Raw genomic sequence first — 15,524 nt, 5'->3', positions numbered from 1 at the left:
GCAGCCACACTTCCCTGGCTGAGGGGTGTATACTTTACTTTCCATCAGACTTCCTTTCAGCAAGCAGGGGCTCACTCTTGAGCCAGCCTGCACTCTGTACTGAACTTTAAGTAGGTTTTTCTTGCTTTTGTGTTAAACTTGGCGTGGGCCCTGCTCAGTCTCTGGAGCTATGCTGCACTCTCTCTGTGGAACCTGTATTTCTTATCTGTTATATTAAACCTGTTCTCACTTTCTACTGTGACTCTGCCCTTGAATTCTTTCCTGTGGTGGAGTCAGGAACCTGGTAAGAGGATGGGGTGGGTTGAGGCCAACTATCAGGCCCCCTGGACCCTACCTCTGACATCAGTAGGGTCAGCAAATAGTGGTCTGTGAGCCAGCAACCTGTTTATAAAGTTTTACTGGAACCCAGCCACACCCATTCACATATCGATTGTTTGAGGGCTTTCTGGCTACACCTGCAGAACTGAGTAGTTGTAAGCGTTTGAATGGCCGTAAAAGCCTACCAGATTTACTACCTGGCCCTTTAAGAAAAAGTTTGCTGTCCCCTGAATTAATCTCAAAAGCACTGCGCTCAGTGACAGAAGTACATACAGGAGGATTCCATGTATATGAAATTTTAGAATAAGCAAAACTAATTAGGTGGGTAGGACAGATTTGAATGATGCAGGCCAGAAGCCATTCTGTATGACAGAAGATGCCCGAAGATGTACAAAGAGCAGGATTACTGGGACAGTGGTGAGTCTCCTTATGGGAGGACATCAGAGGAACACCCACTCACCAAAATCTCCTGAGGTGCTCCAGTGCTCCAGCCGAGTGGACCTGCCTCCATCTGACTGCATTCCAGTTCATTCACTCCCTGCAAGGCCTGGGTACCTGTCTTTTCTTCTCCCTTGGCCCATTTAGCTGAGAGTCCTATCTTCTTATTAACTGGTGGTCTCCTTGTAATACACTTCCTATTATTTGAGGTAATCCAAGTGACTGTTGGTTCTTACAAGCAAAAATGTGAAATACTACACATGAGAAAGTGCTTAAGATATGTAAAGAGAGAAAATCAGGATACCAAGTTGAACCTACAATTTGATCAGGCATAGTTAATTTAATTTCAGTAATTAAAAAAATACATATTAAATAAAAGTCTGAAAGGTAATACCGTAATTATTAAGTAAAGGTCATTTCTTTCTCTTTTTTGTTTTTTGGCGCTGGCTGACATGGGGATCTGAACCCTTGACCTTGGTGTAAAGGTCATTGCTGGTTGGTAAGGTTTGGGTTATTTTTTACTTTTTTCTTCTGATCATGAGTCATATGTTGCTTCTTTACACACTGGTTACTTTTTATGGCATGCCAGACGTTGTGAGTGTCAGCCTGTTTGGTGCTGGAGGGTTTTGTACTCCTCTAAATCTGCTGTTCTGGGACACAGTTAATTAAGTTCCTTGGGAACCACTGGGCCTTCTCAAGACTTTCGTTTAAGCATCATTCGCTGGGCCCACACAGTCTTTTAAAGTAGGTATAATTTGGTCGCACTACTGAGGCAACCCCCTTCTGGGGATTCTGTGATGCTCTCCATGTGTTTAGAAGGTCTTTCTGCTCAGGAGATGGGAGTTATTCTCGGCCCTGTGTGGTAAGCTCTGGGGTTTGGGGGCTGTTCTGCATGCTTCTCTCTGGTGGTTCTTTCCTGCTAGTTTCCTCACCCGTGGTGAGCTCAGTACTCATCTGGAGGCTCGGGGAACCCTCTGCAGACACCAGAGCTTCCCCTTGGTGTAGTTCTCTTCTCTCTGATGCTCCCCCCCTGCAAATTCTAGCTCCTTTGATCTTTGCCTCATGGGCTCAGGGAGCCCTCTGGGTTCTGTATGGGTTCTTCCTCCCCATTCTGCAGCCTGGAAGTTCTCTCCAGGAAAGAAAGAGGGGAGTAGTGGGGACAAAGGGCTGAGCTCATTCGTTTACCATTTCTCAGGGATCACAGTTTTCGCTGCCTCTTGCTGAATGTCTGAAAACCATTGTTGCATATGTTTTTCCAGCTTTGTCGTAGATGGAAGGGTAAATCCAGTCTCAGTTACTCCATCGTGGCCCGAAGCAGAAATTTCTAATACCACTGTTTGAATGTTTCAAATTTTCTACAATTTATGTACCACTTGTGTATATTTATGAGAGTCAAATCTTTAAAATGTAAAATCGGTCTATATAATAACTGGCAAATTAAGTCCATAAAAGTTTTAAACCAGATTTTACCCTTGAATCAATTTTTCATTAGTAAAGACAGATAAACCTGAAGTGACATAAAGCAGAAAAATAAGATATCATGTGCTGCAAATGACTGCTATAAAAACAAAATCTCTAGACATTTGAAAGAGCATTTTGAATTTCGGTAGAACTGTGGACACTGTGGAGGTTGGGGGAGGCTGGGTAAAAGAAGAGAGCTTTTCTTTTTCATTTATCCAAAGCAAATTCTGCCATTGGTATTTGCTGCGGGCCTCTCTTGCACCCTTCCTCCACCAACATTTGGAGATGGTTCTCTTATTTGTCTAAGGAGAATTGACACAGCCCAGGGAGTCTTTTTTATTTCTTTCTTTTTCTGGCCAGTTCTCAGAGGAAACTATGTCATGCATAAACTCTGAAAATGTGCCAGTCAGTTGCTGCTGCCCAAAGAATGGATGGCTCATTGCTCCACGAGCGTTCTCCAGTTGAGCATTTCGCAAGTCCCACCGTGGTGCTGAGAAATGCCTGCCCAGTCTGAGATCCCATGCATTAGGAATGCGTGAATGATAATGTCTATTATGTAGGTTTACTTGCCCATTCCCTGGGGGAAATTCTCAGATTTTGCTGTGTTGTTCCCCCTGCAATCTGCTCTAAACTCAACCCAGTGTCTGTTGCCTGTGTCTCTGAGTCAGAAGAATTTGTCAGTGATATACGGTTTTTGCTTAAGTCGATATGCCCAGTTAATGCCGACTCAGGGCTCTCATCTTCTGGGGCTCTTGTAATATTTCTTCTTGTTCTCTCTTGTAATCTCTGTATATCATAGAAGCTCAAAGTAGAAAGACAAAGCTTAGCCAAGAGCAGTGTAAAGAGAAGGCTCTTTCCTGGTTCTGGTCCAGGCACGCCTTCTGGCTTCCCAGCAGCAGTTCTGACCTGAGATTCCTCCTCTGCTCATACCTCCTATCAAAACTTTACAACATAAACCTGTGGCCATCACAAAAGAGCTGCAAAAACCTGTAAAGCTCGACCCTCGAAAATCACGTCCAGAGATCCAAATTAACACTGCAATGTCAGAGGAAAATCTGATTGCCTCACTTGCTTAAAACTGTTTTCTTGACTGTGCTAAATAAATCTTCCCTAACCTTCGAGTGAGATAGTGACGCTTTAGTATCTTACATCCTGGGATGTTTTCAGGGACAGCCAGTGGTGGAGGGCTGGGGGTGGGGATGCAGCAAGGGGTAGAGGCCGGGGGCATGGGGAGTCGGGTAGGAAAGCAGAGGCTGGATGGTGGCTGGTTCAGTCGCCCCCTGAGAGGGTCTCCACACCTGCACTGATGGTTGAGGACTCCTGTCTTGAGAATGAGAAAGCATCATGTCATGCAGGAGCTCTGCCACGGTGGTCTGCGAGTGGGCATTCTGGAATCACCTAAGGAGGCTTCCCAGGCCTCACCACTGGCTCTCTCTCTGACCCCCTTCTAAGAATTTTCTTCCCAGCTTCTGCTGTTGTCCGGGTAAGCACAGTCTTGTCGGAATGCTCAACGTTGGGTTAGGTTAGAGGTCCCTTTCCGTCATCCGTGCAGGGGATGCTGAAGCACCTGAGAGGCAGCTCTGAAGGACAGGTTGTCTCCTGGTGGCCAGGTTAAGTTTGCCGAAGGTTCTGGGCCCTCTCTTCCCCTCCCCACCCTTTTCCCTCCCATTTTTGCAATCCCTGCGCATGTGTGTGGGAGGGGAGGGCGGGGTCTCTTCCTGAAGGTGCTGCAGCAGTGTAAGCAAAGTGCTCAGCAGGTGTAAAGTGAGGGCTGGCGGGTAGCCTGTCCCCGCTCAGGTATCAGCTGGGAGGAGAATGTGGCTCTGTGAGCAAATGTGTCCCGGACACCCTGAGAAGAAAGCTGCACAGTGTTTAGGCAGAGGGAGCTGCATGCTTAGATCTCTGGTAGCCAAGGAGGTTCCAGGTGGGACCCAGGCCACATGGAATTCTCCACGCTCAGAGTTTGGGGCAGGGATGATGACAAGATCGCTCCAGCTTGTGGCATTGACGGTCTGCGAAGGACCCCCCTGCAAGTCAGTGGACTGAGATCTGGGGGCAGAGGATGTCAGACCAGACCCGAAGGAGAGAGGAAGCACAGGAGGAGCTGGCAGGAGCCAGATGGGGATGGGAGAGGGTGCGGAGGGAGGGCTGGCCCAGCGTTCCATTCTTGGGGCTTTAGAAAAGCATGTCCAGCGGGCCTCTGTGGGGCTTCATTAAATGGCTGGGGTCCGGGGCTGATGGGTGGTACGTTGGGGCCTCCCGGGAGTAGGGGGCCGTGTGTGTGTGCATGTGTGTGTGTGTCCAGCAAGTGTGAACTTGGCAGCAGTTACTCCAGTTAGTTGTGGGGATTGCTCACAATAGTCTCCCCCAACCCCAACCACTAGGGAACAAGGAAGACTAAACTTCTCTTTATGCATTACAGAGAAAAGATGGTCTGCTATGGTCTGAATGTTTGTGTCTCACAAATTCAAGCATTGAAATCCTAACCACCAAGTTGATGACTTTAGGAGGTAGGGGCTTTGGGAGGTGATTGGGTCATGGGATGGAGCCCTCATGAATGGGATCAGTGCCCTTATAAAAGAGGCCTGAGGGAACTTGTTCACAGCAAGAAAGTACCATCTATTAACCCCAGAAAGTGGGTCCTCACCAGACCAAATCTGGCAGTGCTTTGGTCTTAGACTTCCCAGCCTCCAGAAACATGAGAAGTAAATTTGTCTTGTTTATAAGTCACCCAGTCTGTGGCATCTTCTTACAGCAGCCTGACTAGACTAAGACAGGGTCCAGAATCACAAGCAGAATTACACATTAGCACAGAGAAGAATCTTAAATTCTGGACCCATGGTCCCCAAAATCAAAAATTCAGAAAAGGGTCTCCTAGGGCCTTTGATGAAAATATTTAGTAAAATGGATACTCAATTCAGGGTGGATTTCAGCTGAAGATAATCAGGAAAGCCTCCTACATCTTTTCTTCAGAACCCAAACTCTCTTTAAACAGCCAAACCCTCTGCAAGCTAAAGATTGCCCATCAGCTTAGCAAGAGGTTTGGAAAAGAGATTTGGAAATGAGTGGATGGGAGGGGACTTTGCTCTTTTCCTGGTAGACATCTCCCCAAATCTTCATAGGATTGAAGAGCTGTCTATTTTATGTCATTGGTAACTGATCCATTTCTCACATCTTGGCTCAGGACTTGAAATAATCTAGCAATCAGTCTGCTGCCTGGGGCGCACCATGTTCTCGGAAGAAGAGACTGAAGACGGGGTGAGTGACTCAGGAAGCCCTGTGCTTCCTTCCCCAGGGGCAAGCCTGTTGCACCGGGAGGGAAGTGTTGGGAAAGCAGGTAAAGGCAATTCTACTTTAAAAAAGTTGGGAGGGAGGAGACAGAATGGGGAGAATGGGGAAGCTGAGGGAGAAGGATCAAATGGCCCATTGTGAGAGCGTGCATCTCTCTTCCCAGAGTCCTGGACATCCTATCTGATAAAAGATTCCTCTCTCTGTCCCTGTCTCCCTCTCTCCTCAGAGGGACCCACTTGGAGCAACCTTCTGCTGAGGAGAAAGAGTTGATACCGACATGGGTTCCTTCCTCCCAAATGACTCATTTTGAAAATGGAACCTGCTCAAGCATACGGAGAGAAGTAGGGAATAATCTTGTGACACTCACACAATTGCCACCCCGCTGGTCAACAAGTGAGAATATTGAGTAAAGCATGTGGATACAGCTGCGTCTGGCTCCTTCTCCCTCTCTTGGTCCCCTCTCCTGCTTCCACCTGCCCCCACCTTCCCACCTACCATCCAGTGAAGAGTCCAGAATGAATGTGGTTGTACTGGATCTTGTGTTTCTCCTAGTATAGTAGTGAGAAGTAATCCTGATGGGACAATAGGAAACTGTTATCCTGCTGGATATCAGGGGCTTGGTCTGGAGGCAGTTTGCCCCAGGGATTCAGTTGCAGAATTTCCAGCATAATGCATTAGAAAAAAAAAAAAGTGTTATATCCACAAAATACAACCCAGAACTTTTCTGCTTCTTCCCACCCCTGACCCTCATTTTTAACACTGAGTTTTCTCTCTGGCTTCTTCTCATCTTGGTTTCTTCAGGGTTTCCCCCAGCCTGGCACCTCTCTCAACCTCTGATGGCCAGTCTGCAGCGGGCTCCATGAGTGAGCAGTTTTGCCCCATCATGGCTTGTCTCACCTGGGGCTGTGTGTGACAGTGGGTGCCTTGTCCCTCCCCTTCACCACCTCTTCTTCTCCCACCACTAGCTGCTTTCAACTCCAGGTACAAGAAGCCTTTGGTCCAGCCAGAGGCCACCCTCTGCTCACATTGGTACCAGTTAGCACCCAGTAATTTCCAGAATTGTCCCTCTCCCACCATGCATAAAGGAAAAGGCACACACACACATATTATTAAAATGAACTGTTTATATTATCTCATTTGAGTCAATACATTATAATGTATTAAAATGGAAAGGTACAAAATTGAAATAAATACTTTCTGATTCATGTATAAATCTTTTTTTTTTTTGTCAAGATGACTTTTATCATCAGTACATGTCACAAGAAAACATTTAAAATGACACCAAAACAATCGTTGAAACCATGGTGCATGGAGGAAAAGGTAAAGAAAACAGCTTTTGGCTTGTTTTGGCATGAGACCTTGATACAATTTGGGTTCCCCAAAACCATGTGAAGGGTGGTAAAATAGAAATGCTCAAAACCGACTTAAAAAAATAAACAGGCTTTACAAAAACCCTCTTTTTTCTTAACCCAGCCACTTCTCTACATGGTCCGCACTGACAATAGATACATTCATTAGTGTCCAAGGGAAGACAGCAACTGCCTTTCATTTTAAAGAGCTTGGTGGAGAGGCTGAAGAGATGTGCTGCAGCTGAAGGTGAATGGAATGTTCCAGAGAACGAAAAAGTCCAGATGGTCTTCAGGAACAGCACTGAGTATGACAGGGGTGGAGGGTCTCTGGGACAAGGGGTGGCGGCGGAGGAGGCTGAGGAGTCCAGATCTGAAGCAGTAAAGTCTTGATGGAGCTGGGTTGTCAGAGGTGAAAATGGGCATGGGATCTCTCTGCCTGAGCAGTCCTGGGTTTGTTCCCAGCCTGGAAGCATTGCTCTCTCAGTAAGAGGAGAACCCCGGGCTCTGGAGATGAGGCCCAGACTCTTTTCAGGCACAGCAGCACTGGGGAGCCTGGGATGGGCTTCCGGTGGGTGCCGCGGGAGGGGCTTCTCTTCTGGTTCTGACTGCTTATTAGGTGGTCATTAAGGCAATAAGGACTTTAGCAAACTAGAAGTTAAGGGCAGCTAAATTCAGCCAGATTGCAGGAACAGACAATGAGAAGGAGCCCCACTCTCCTCAGCTACCGTCCCCCAAGCCTGGGAAGCCTTGGCTCCCGAAGCCCTGAATTTACAGTACGCAGTAGCAGAGGGCTTGCCCTTTGGAAGGCTCCATGGAAAGAAGGCTCATCCCTGACTGGGGGCAACTTGACTGAAGTTTCTACTTTTCACAGAATCTCTTTCCTGTGGTCGCCTGTCTGGCGAGTGCAAGGTGGAAGCACCAAGTTCCCTGCAGAAGTTAAGTCAAGACATTTACTGTTGACTGTCTGACCTCTCTCAATGTCCTGGAACACCATGTGTCCTGGAAAGCCAGAGAGACCTACGCTCAGCTGGAGAAAAGGACACACCTTTGAGGGTTCAGGAATGTTCCCCCAGATCAGATGGAATGACAGCTACAATGTTTATAGGAACGTGATATCCTGGGGGAGTGAAGAAACCCCCTGACTTGTGTCCACTCATGGGGAAGTGTGCAGAAGACAGAACAGAACAGACAGAAGAAGCTTTTACCTCCTCCATGCTTTGGAGTGAAGGAAGTGGAAGGTCACCTTGAAACGCTACAGAAAGAAGAGCTTTGAGATCTGCCTGCTATTCTGGGCCAACTTCTGGCAAGATGCTGGGCAATGTGACTGCTGAGGCCTGGCATTGAAGAACTGATCCCAGGCAGTCACTGCTAAAGGGTACAGCTACCTGCCCCAGCAACTAAACTTCATTTGACCTTGGTACACCAGATGGACATCTCCCTTTGAATATTTGCTTACCGTTTCAAGAAGTAGGATAATTGGTTGAAAATGTGTGAACATTTTAAAGACTCCTATTCATGAATCCAGTCTGTTCTTTGAAAAACTTTTACCAATTTGTACTTAAACTAGAAGATTTTGATGTTTCTCTCATAGCACCAATATTATATATACAGTATCATATTTTTTCAGTTTGAGAAATGAAAAATTCATTTTTCTGTTTTAATTTCCATTTCTATGAACATCTTAGAATGTACTCACAAGCCCTTGTGTTTCCTTGGCTTGTGAGAATTGTCTGTGTATGTCTTTTACCAAATTTCTCTTAATATTTTTTAAATTCACTTTTAAGAATTCTTTTTGCATTAAGGATGTTAATTATTGTGTATTAAATTTGTCCTTTATCAATTGACTTTAAATTCAATTTGTGATGTGTTCCTTTATTTGTATGTTGAGAAAATAATTTTCTATCTAAACATTAAACAAGTAAAAAAATTTTAAAAAGAAGAAAGAAAGAAATCTCAGGTGGCAGTCTAGAAAGAACTCTCCATGAGACGCCTGAGTCTGAGGACGCCGTGGCCTGGTGATACTGCACCCAAATTACTCAGGGCCACTCAGGGTGGGACATGCTGGGGATGGGATCAGTGGACAGAGGAACATTAGCTATAATGGCCAGCATCTGGGACCTGCTCCCTGCCCAGCCTTTCTTGGTGGAAGCCTCCTTGTTTTTGTCCTAAGAAAAGCGGGTGACGTTTTATCAGGAGCCTAAGAATTATAACAAGAAATCAGCAATAAAAAAAATATGACAATCAATCTGTGGGGGTGTGGACAACGCAAGGTCAGCTCCAAGCCAATCGTCACTGCTGAAGTCTATTGGGGCTTCTACTTTAATATGTGTTTAAATATATTTTCTAAGTTATCACAGTACAAAATAAGGCCCCTTGGAGGTTTCCTAGTGTCATCCTCATTTGGCAGATAAAGCCCCCATGGGTAAGGGAACAAAGTCACACAGGCAGTTCTTGCAGAGTCAGTGCCAGACCCACTACTCTTTCCTCAGGGAATAGGGTGTGTGGGTTGGATTCACCTTCTTTAAGCAATGCCATGTTCTTAACTCTGTGCTTACCATGTTGGAAAGCAGGCAGCTATTCTTAAAAATCCTGCCAATCAGCCATAGGAACATCATAATGACAGCACGTACCCTTCATTGTTTTGCTAAGCAGGCAGCGGCCTTGGGGAGGTGTCCCCATGCACAGTGAGCTGTCCGCAGGCAATAGCCATGGGCTGAGTGTTGTGCTCGCTGGCCGTGCCCATGTTAGGAGTGTTTAAGAACACCGTGGACACAGGACCAACAGTTAACAAAACAACGTGTAGCATGCAAACACAAAGGCATGGTGCACATGCTCTGCGACCACGCAAAGCACACGCACACCCTGGGCCACCAGAACATGGACACAGCACAGGGGACTCAGAAGATGCCTGATGAGGAATTGGGTTAGGATAATGGGGTAATGAAATGTCAGGTTTTCAAACTCTATCACAATTTCTAGTTTTAAAAACATAGGTAATAATTATAATAATTGTTATTAATACCAAGCAAATTAGCTTCGGGACCTGGGGGTCATACCTGGCTGGCTACATGGATAACTGCCCCCAGTGTTGGCAAATTCTGGATGCTCCCTTTTCCTATAAAGCCACCAGGGGGCTCTCTTCAGCCCCAACATTTCAAGGGAGAACCCCAACCCTAATGTGTGAGGGGACTGAGCAGTTACTGTAGCCGCCCCCCCCCCTTCTTGAGGGAACCACCACCAGGAAAAGACACTAATAGTCCTTCCTGGGCCCCTGGATGTGGCACAGAGCCAAGGACAGTCCTCTCTGGAGCCTGTTTGGGGTCTGGGGTGGGAGCAGTAGGTGGGGGCTGGAATAGCAGCCCTTTGAAGGAGTAAAGCCCTTTAAAAATTAACTTGAGGACTTGGTCTCTTTGGAGAAACTGCACCATAATCTAATTGGAATCAAAGACATTTCTCCATTGAGTAAAGAGAGACTAAGGACTGGAGCCAGGGAAAGACAGGTGGGACACACAGGGCTCATCTCAGTGTCACACAGTTAGAATGAAGGGGTCTTAGTAGCAAACTGCAGACTTTATTTTGAAAATTCAAATAAAAACATATTTTAGTTTAATTCTCTATAAGCTTTGGGGGATACACTTCAGACAGTCCTCCCAAAGGAAAGCAGACAGGATAAGCCAAGTGCTTTCAAGCTCCTGTAAGGAGGAAGGCAAGGCCGGGAGTTCTGCTGCTATTTTGGGAAGAATGACACCCAGAGAAGGTCCCAAGTCTACCGTTTTGCATGAGGAAAACATGCTCTGGCTTCAGGTGGTTCAAATGAGATAAAAAAATTAGCAGAGAGAGATGCAGATAAAAAGATAAGAAAAGAAAAAAGAAACAGAAGAAATGTATACTAAGTATTACAAAGACTTGCTTGGATTAAAAAGTTGTGGGTTTTCTGAAACAGATAGCAAAAAGGAACTGTGGAGTGTTCTTCCTGGAGAGGTGAGGTGCCTCAGGAACGGAGCACCTCCAGGAAAGCTGGAATGGCTGTAGGACAGACGGGGTAGGTGCGTGGATGGACAGACCACTCTGTGGTTATTTAGGAGAATCTGTCCTAGCAGGACACTTAGTAAGGGCACATTATAGATTTAGCTTATGCTGTTTTGTATTCTCATTGCTTTTTCTCATCCCTCAAAAACAAGCAGACAAGACATCAGCTTATTTCTTAGCCCCAAATTCCAACCCTCTTACCTTGGCTTATGCAGGGCTGGGGTGGGAGAGGGAATGTGAATATATGTGTTCACACTGACTGCAGGTCATTGCAAAGATAAACTCTTCTTTTTTCTTTTCCGGGGACTTATATCAAACAGAACAGTTTGGGAAATATCACCTGAATTTCACAAATTAACAGGCGGACTATGAGCTCTGAGAGAAATAGAAAAGTCCAGGGAAGCAGAGTCTGCTGGTGGCCCTGCTCATGTCTAGCTGCGTTTCTTTGGGTAAATCACTTCCTGTCTCTTTGGGCTTCGGGCTTCTTGTCTGTTAATGGAGGAGATGGAACCCAGGAGCTCTACGGTTCTTTCTGACACTCACAGTCTGTGGTCCTAGAGAACTGATATCAGTCAGGAACAAACATGAGGTAGGGGCTGAATTCTAGGATCAGGAATGTCTCTACCAGCCCTGCATAGAAAGAGAGCAAACTTTGCTCCTGGACAATGGTTAGCAAATGTTCTACCAGGTTCCTTGGGACTGCTGACCTGTGCCAGCATGTTCACACCACTCCATCTGAATGCTGGCCTTGGAAGAGCCCTGCGGGAGAGGAGTCGTGCCCACCACGTCTCTGCTCAACCCCACCCCTAGGCAGTCAACCCCAACTCCAAGGAAAAGTAGGAAGTTCATTCAAACCTAGTGAAAATGTTGGCATATTTTGAAGGATGTTTGCCAGCAATGGTCAGGTATGTCGCAGAGGAGAGAAGAGTCCATGAGAAAGAAGATGCCTGTGAAGCCTCTGAGCTCTGAACTTTCAATGCTGGACAGAGAGAAAGGCAGAGCCATTGCAGTACTGGTTTCTACGTGGCTGTCATCAGGACTGATGTTTCTCTGCAGAGCCAATGAGCCCGAAGACCTCAGAGGACTGGCTCTTTCTCAAGATTTGAGAAGCGAATGACCCACTTGGACAGACATGCACTATTCTGCCAAAAGACCGGTGCCTGCAAAAACACTGATACTGAAGATATCTATCCAGGTGCTTTTGTTACCAACTGTGTATGCTGTTCCTAAAAATAGAGGGGAGAGAGCCGGGTAGGGTGCCTGTCAGAGTTCGGGGTGGGAAAATATAGAATGGAAAGCTCCATATGCCCAGGGGATAAAGCAAGCCCATGGATTCTGACTCCATTAAAGAAAAGATAGGACTCTGGGACAGAGATTCAACTCCATCCAACAGAGATACTGTCTACCAATTCCGCCTCCTTCCAAGTGTGCAAGAGACACCTAACTCAAGAGATGATTTTGGATCCCAGGACAATCTTGAACCAGAGTAGCTTGTGCCTTGTAAGATGTGTCTTTCCCCCAAGCAGGTCTGAAGTGCAGAGGAGGAGAGGGAATTCTGCAAACGTTGGTCCACACATGCAGCAATGAGGTCTCCTGGGTAGTTAAAGATCCACTTTTGCTTTAAGAGTGCTGGAGACCCATGAACATGCAGCTGCCTCCCCCACCAACACTGCCCTTCCTAATCTTACCTATGGTGAAACTGAGGCACAAGGAAGGACAGCCAGCTTTTCTGCAGCTCTCATTTCAATCAGGGACACCACTGGGAGGAAAACCAGGATCCCTCCTTGTGAGTCCTCCAACACCTTCCTTTGCCCTTTAGCTCGATTCACACCATAAGTGTGCCTGCCTGTCTAGGTGTAGCAGAGTACATGTACTATTATGTATAAAATATAAACAATTCTTAGATCCCTGCTTAACTTCCTATCTTTTTCTCCTCCTTCATATAACTAGATTTTGGGGAAAAAAGGTTCCATGACGAGGGAAAACCACAGAACTGCTCAAAGGAGTAGACCTTTGGAAGGAAAGATGACAGCCCTTGTCCATGGGGCCTGGGAGTGCTTCAGATCTGGACTGTCCAGCAAGTTAAACGGAGCACGATTCAACAGAAATCAGCAATGGAGACATCTGTGCCAGACGACGTGAACTTCCACAACCTGGTTTTAAGGAACAGTAAATACAGTAGAGATAGATAGATACATTATGCTGAATCTTGAGTACTAAAACAAGGTATAAATAGAATATGTCAAATTAAAGACGACGAACATCACAGGGAATAGTCTGGTCAACAACCAGTCACCATTAGAATCAGAAGTAAACCCGCCTTTCACTGAGTACCTCCACGACGCTTCTCAATGCACTAAGTACATTTTTACCATGCAAAAATACACAAACATCTTAACTAAGTTTTTTTTTTTTTTTTTGGTAAAAAAAATCAAACACCAACATTATGCATTTTTGTTAATTATATTGGTTAAAGTAACAGCCAGTGGCTGCCAAATATCAGATACATCATATACATATTTTTATACAGAATCTGGACAACACAGCATTACACATCAGAGAGAGAGAAAGAGGAGAGAGATTATTTGTTCCTTTGTGGGTTTGTTGTTGTTCAGTAAAAAAAATAAAGTAAAACATGAGAAGCAAGGCTAAGAAGAAAACACTTCAACGAGTCAGGAATACATCGGGAGAACTGCTAACCAGAAATACAGGAGGAAAGAGTTCTTATTTAGGTCTGTGTCTAGAATTCTCTTCACTAAGAAACAAAAGAGCACACGGCTGTACTGGTTTGGAAAAGCAGATAGAGCGGTAACATCATGCTGTCTGTTTCCCAGCACGTTGCCAGCGAGAGGAAAAAATCATAAGCACAAATTAATTTCACAAGTTTTGTTTTTGAAAATGTCCTCCCTTACCCAGGAAGCTGGGTAATGCAGGGGTAGGGGTAGCTCAGTTGAGAGAGTCCTTGGCAAAGGTTTGGCCGAAATGGTTGGCCTTAAGTTAGTTGGAGATGGGAACTGTCTGTGGGAATTCACACAATGAAATGCGGCGTCGGCTCGCTCCCTCTAGCAAGATTCCCCGCTGCCAGCTAGTGACCTGGCCGAAGACACAGCCCCCGTGACAGGCCCCGCTAGCCAGGCCCCAGTCCTGCCCCTTACACATTTGGCATCAACACAAGCTTAAAAATTCGACCTGGAAAGAAAACAAAACCTCGAACACAGGCTACAAAAGCACTACCATGGTCACGGTTAGATACAAAAACGTGAAAATTCAGATGTGATCAAAAATACAAAATCAGTTTCAGTAAGATCTGCTTTTTTTGTTTTTTAAACCATTACAGTGCAAGGTTTTTCAAATTACAGTAAAAGTTATGTGTCTGCGTACAGTAACTAGAGAAGTAGCGGATTTTGTTCTGCTAGAATCAGAGGTCCCTGATAAGTGAGAATGCACCGGTCTAAAACCCACCCCGCAGGGAAACGGACAGCCCTGCACAGACACAGGTCACGGTGTTCCACCCTCTGCGCGGGGACGGGAGGGTGGGGTTGCTTGCATGACCGTCAGCACCAGCTTCTCCCTCCATTGGAATAAAAAAGATAATAAATAAATAGATGGTATTAAAACCTAACAAGAAAAGGATTGGAAAGCTGGGACTGACGGGTGGAGGGTCCGAGGGAGTTTCCCATGTCACTGAGCTTTGCCCGCTGTCCTCTAAACAAACATTTTTTAGCGGGAGCCTCTTCAGGCCCTGTGGCTTTGTGCTTTGGCCCCTGTCCCAGGCTGTTGGGAGAGGGAGTGGCACCACCTCACCAGGTGCAAGCAAAACCAAGCGGGGGTCGCCCCCAGGAAAGGAAAGCAGAACACAGGACAGCCAGGAGGCTGCAGGGACGGATGAGGAGCCGCTGTCTGGCAAATGATGACCCTTACAAAGGCCATTGTGCCTCACAGAGTCTTGTGTTCTGGAAAGAGTCAAGAGCCCCAGATGACATCTGAGAAAAGGAGATGACACTGAGAAAAGGAGCCCCCAGAGCCTCGCCTGCGAGCAACTGGCGGAAAAGAGCAATGTGCCTGAATGAAGTGACAGGTGATCGTCCTCGTGATCATGCTATGGGATGTGGGGAGAAGTGAGGGAAACTGGGCGAGAATCCTCGTCTGAGGTTTGTAGTGCCAGCCGGCTCAGGATGGGTTAGGAGATGTAAGGTGCCATGGAAAGGCTCCAGGGCCTCCCAGATGTGATTGAAAACACAAAATCAGTGCCTAGGAGAGGGACAGGAGCCAGGCGCCTCGGGCACAGGCAGCTGCCAGAAGCCTGCAGAAGCCACAGAGTCCCTGTTGGACTTTGACCTTCCTGGGCAGCCTCTCTCTCTGTTTTCTGGTGCCCAACCCCAAGAAAACCACTCTGTGACCCATTCGGCCCATTCCTGTGCTCCTCTAAGGCCCTCCCAAATGTGTGGGGCCGGCTCTTCCCCGGTGTGTTGGATATTGAAGGGAGGCTATTTCAGAAGGCAAGAGGCTGCTGCATAGAGTGTGGGACTGGCCAGTCGTGTGCAGTGTGTGGACAGTACCCTCTGCCACCTCCCCTGGGATGTGGCCAGTGGCTGGCTCCACCGGCCTCCTACCAGTACCTGCTTATAGGTGAGCGAA

This window comes from Cynocephalus volans, chromosome 2 (assembly GCF_027409185.1).
Source record: "Cynocephalus volans isolate mCynVol1 chromosome 2, mCynVol1.pri, whole genome shotgun sequence".
Lineage (NCBI taxonomy): Eukaryota > Metazoa > Chordata > Mammalia > Dermoptera > Cynocephalidae > Cynocephalus > Cynocephalus volans.
This window is presented reverse-complemented; position numbering follows the sequence as displayed.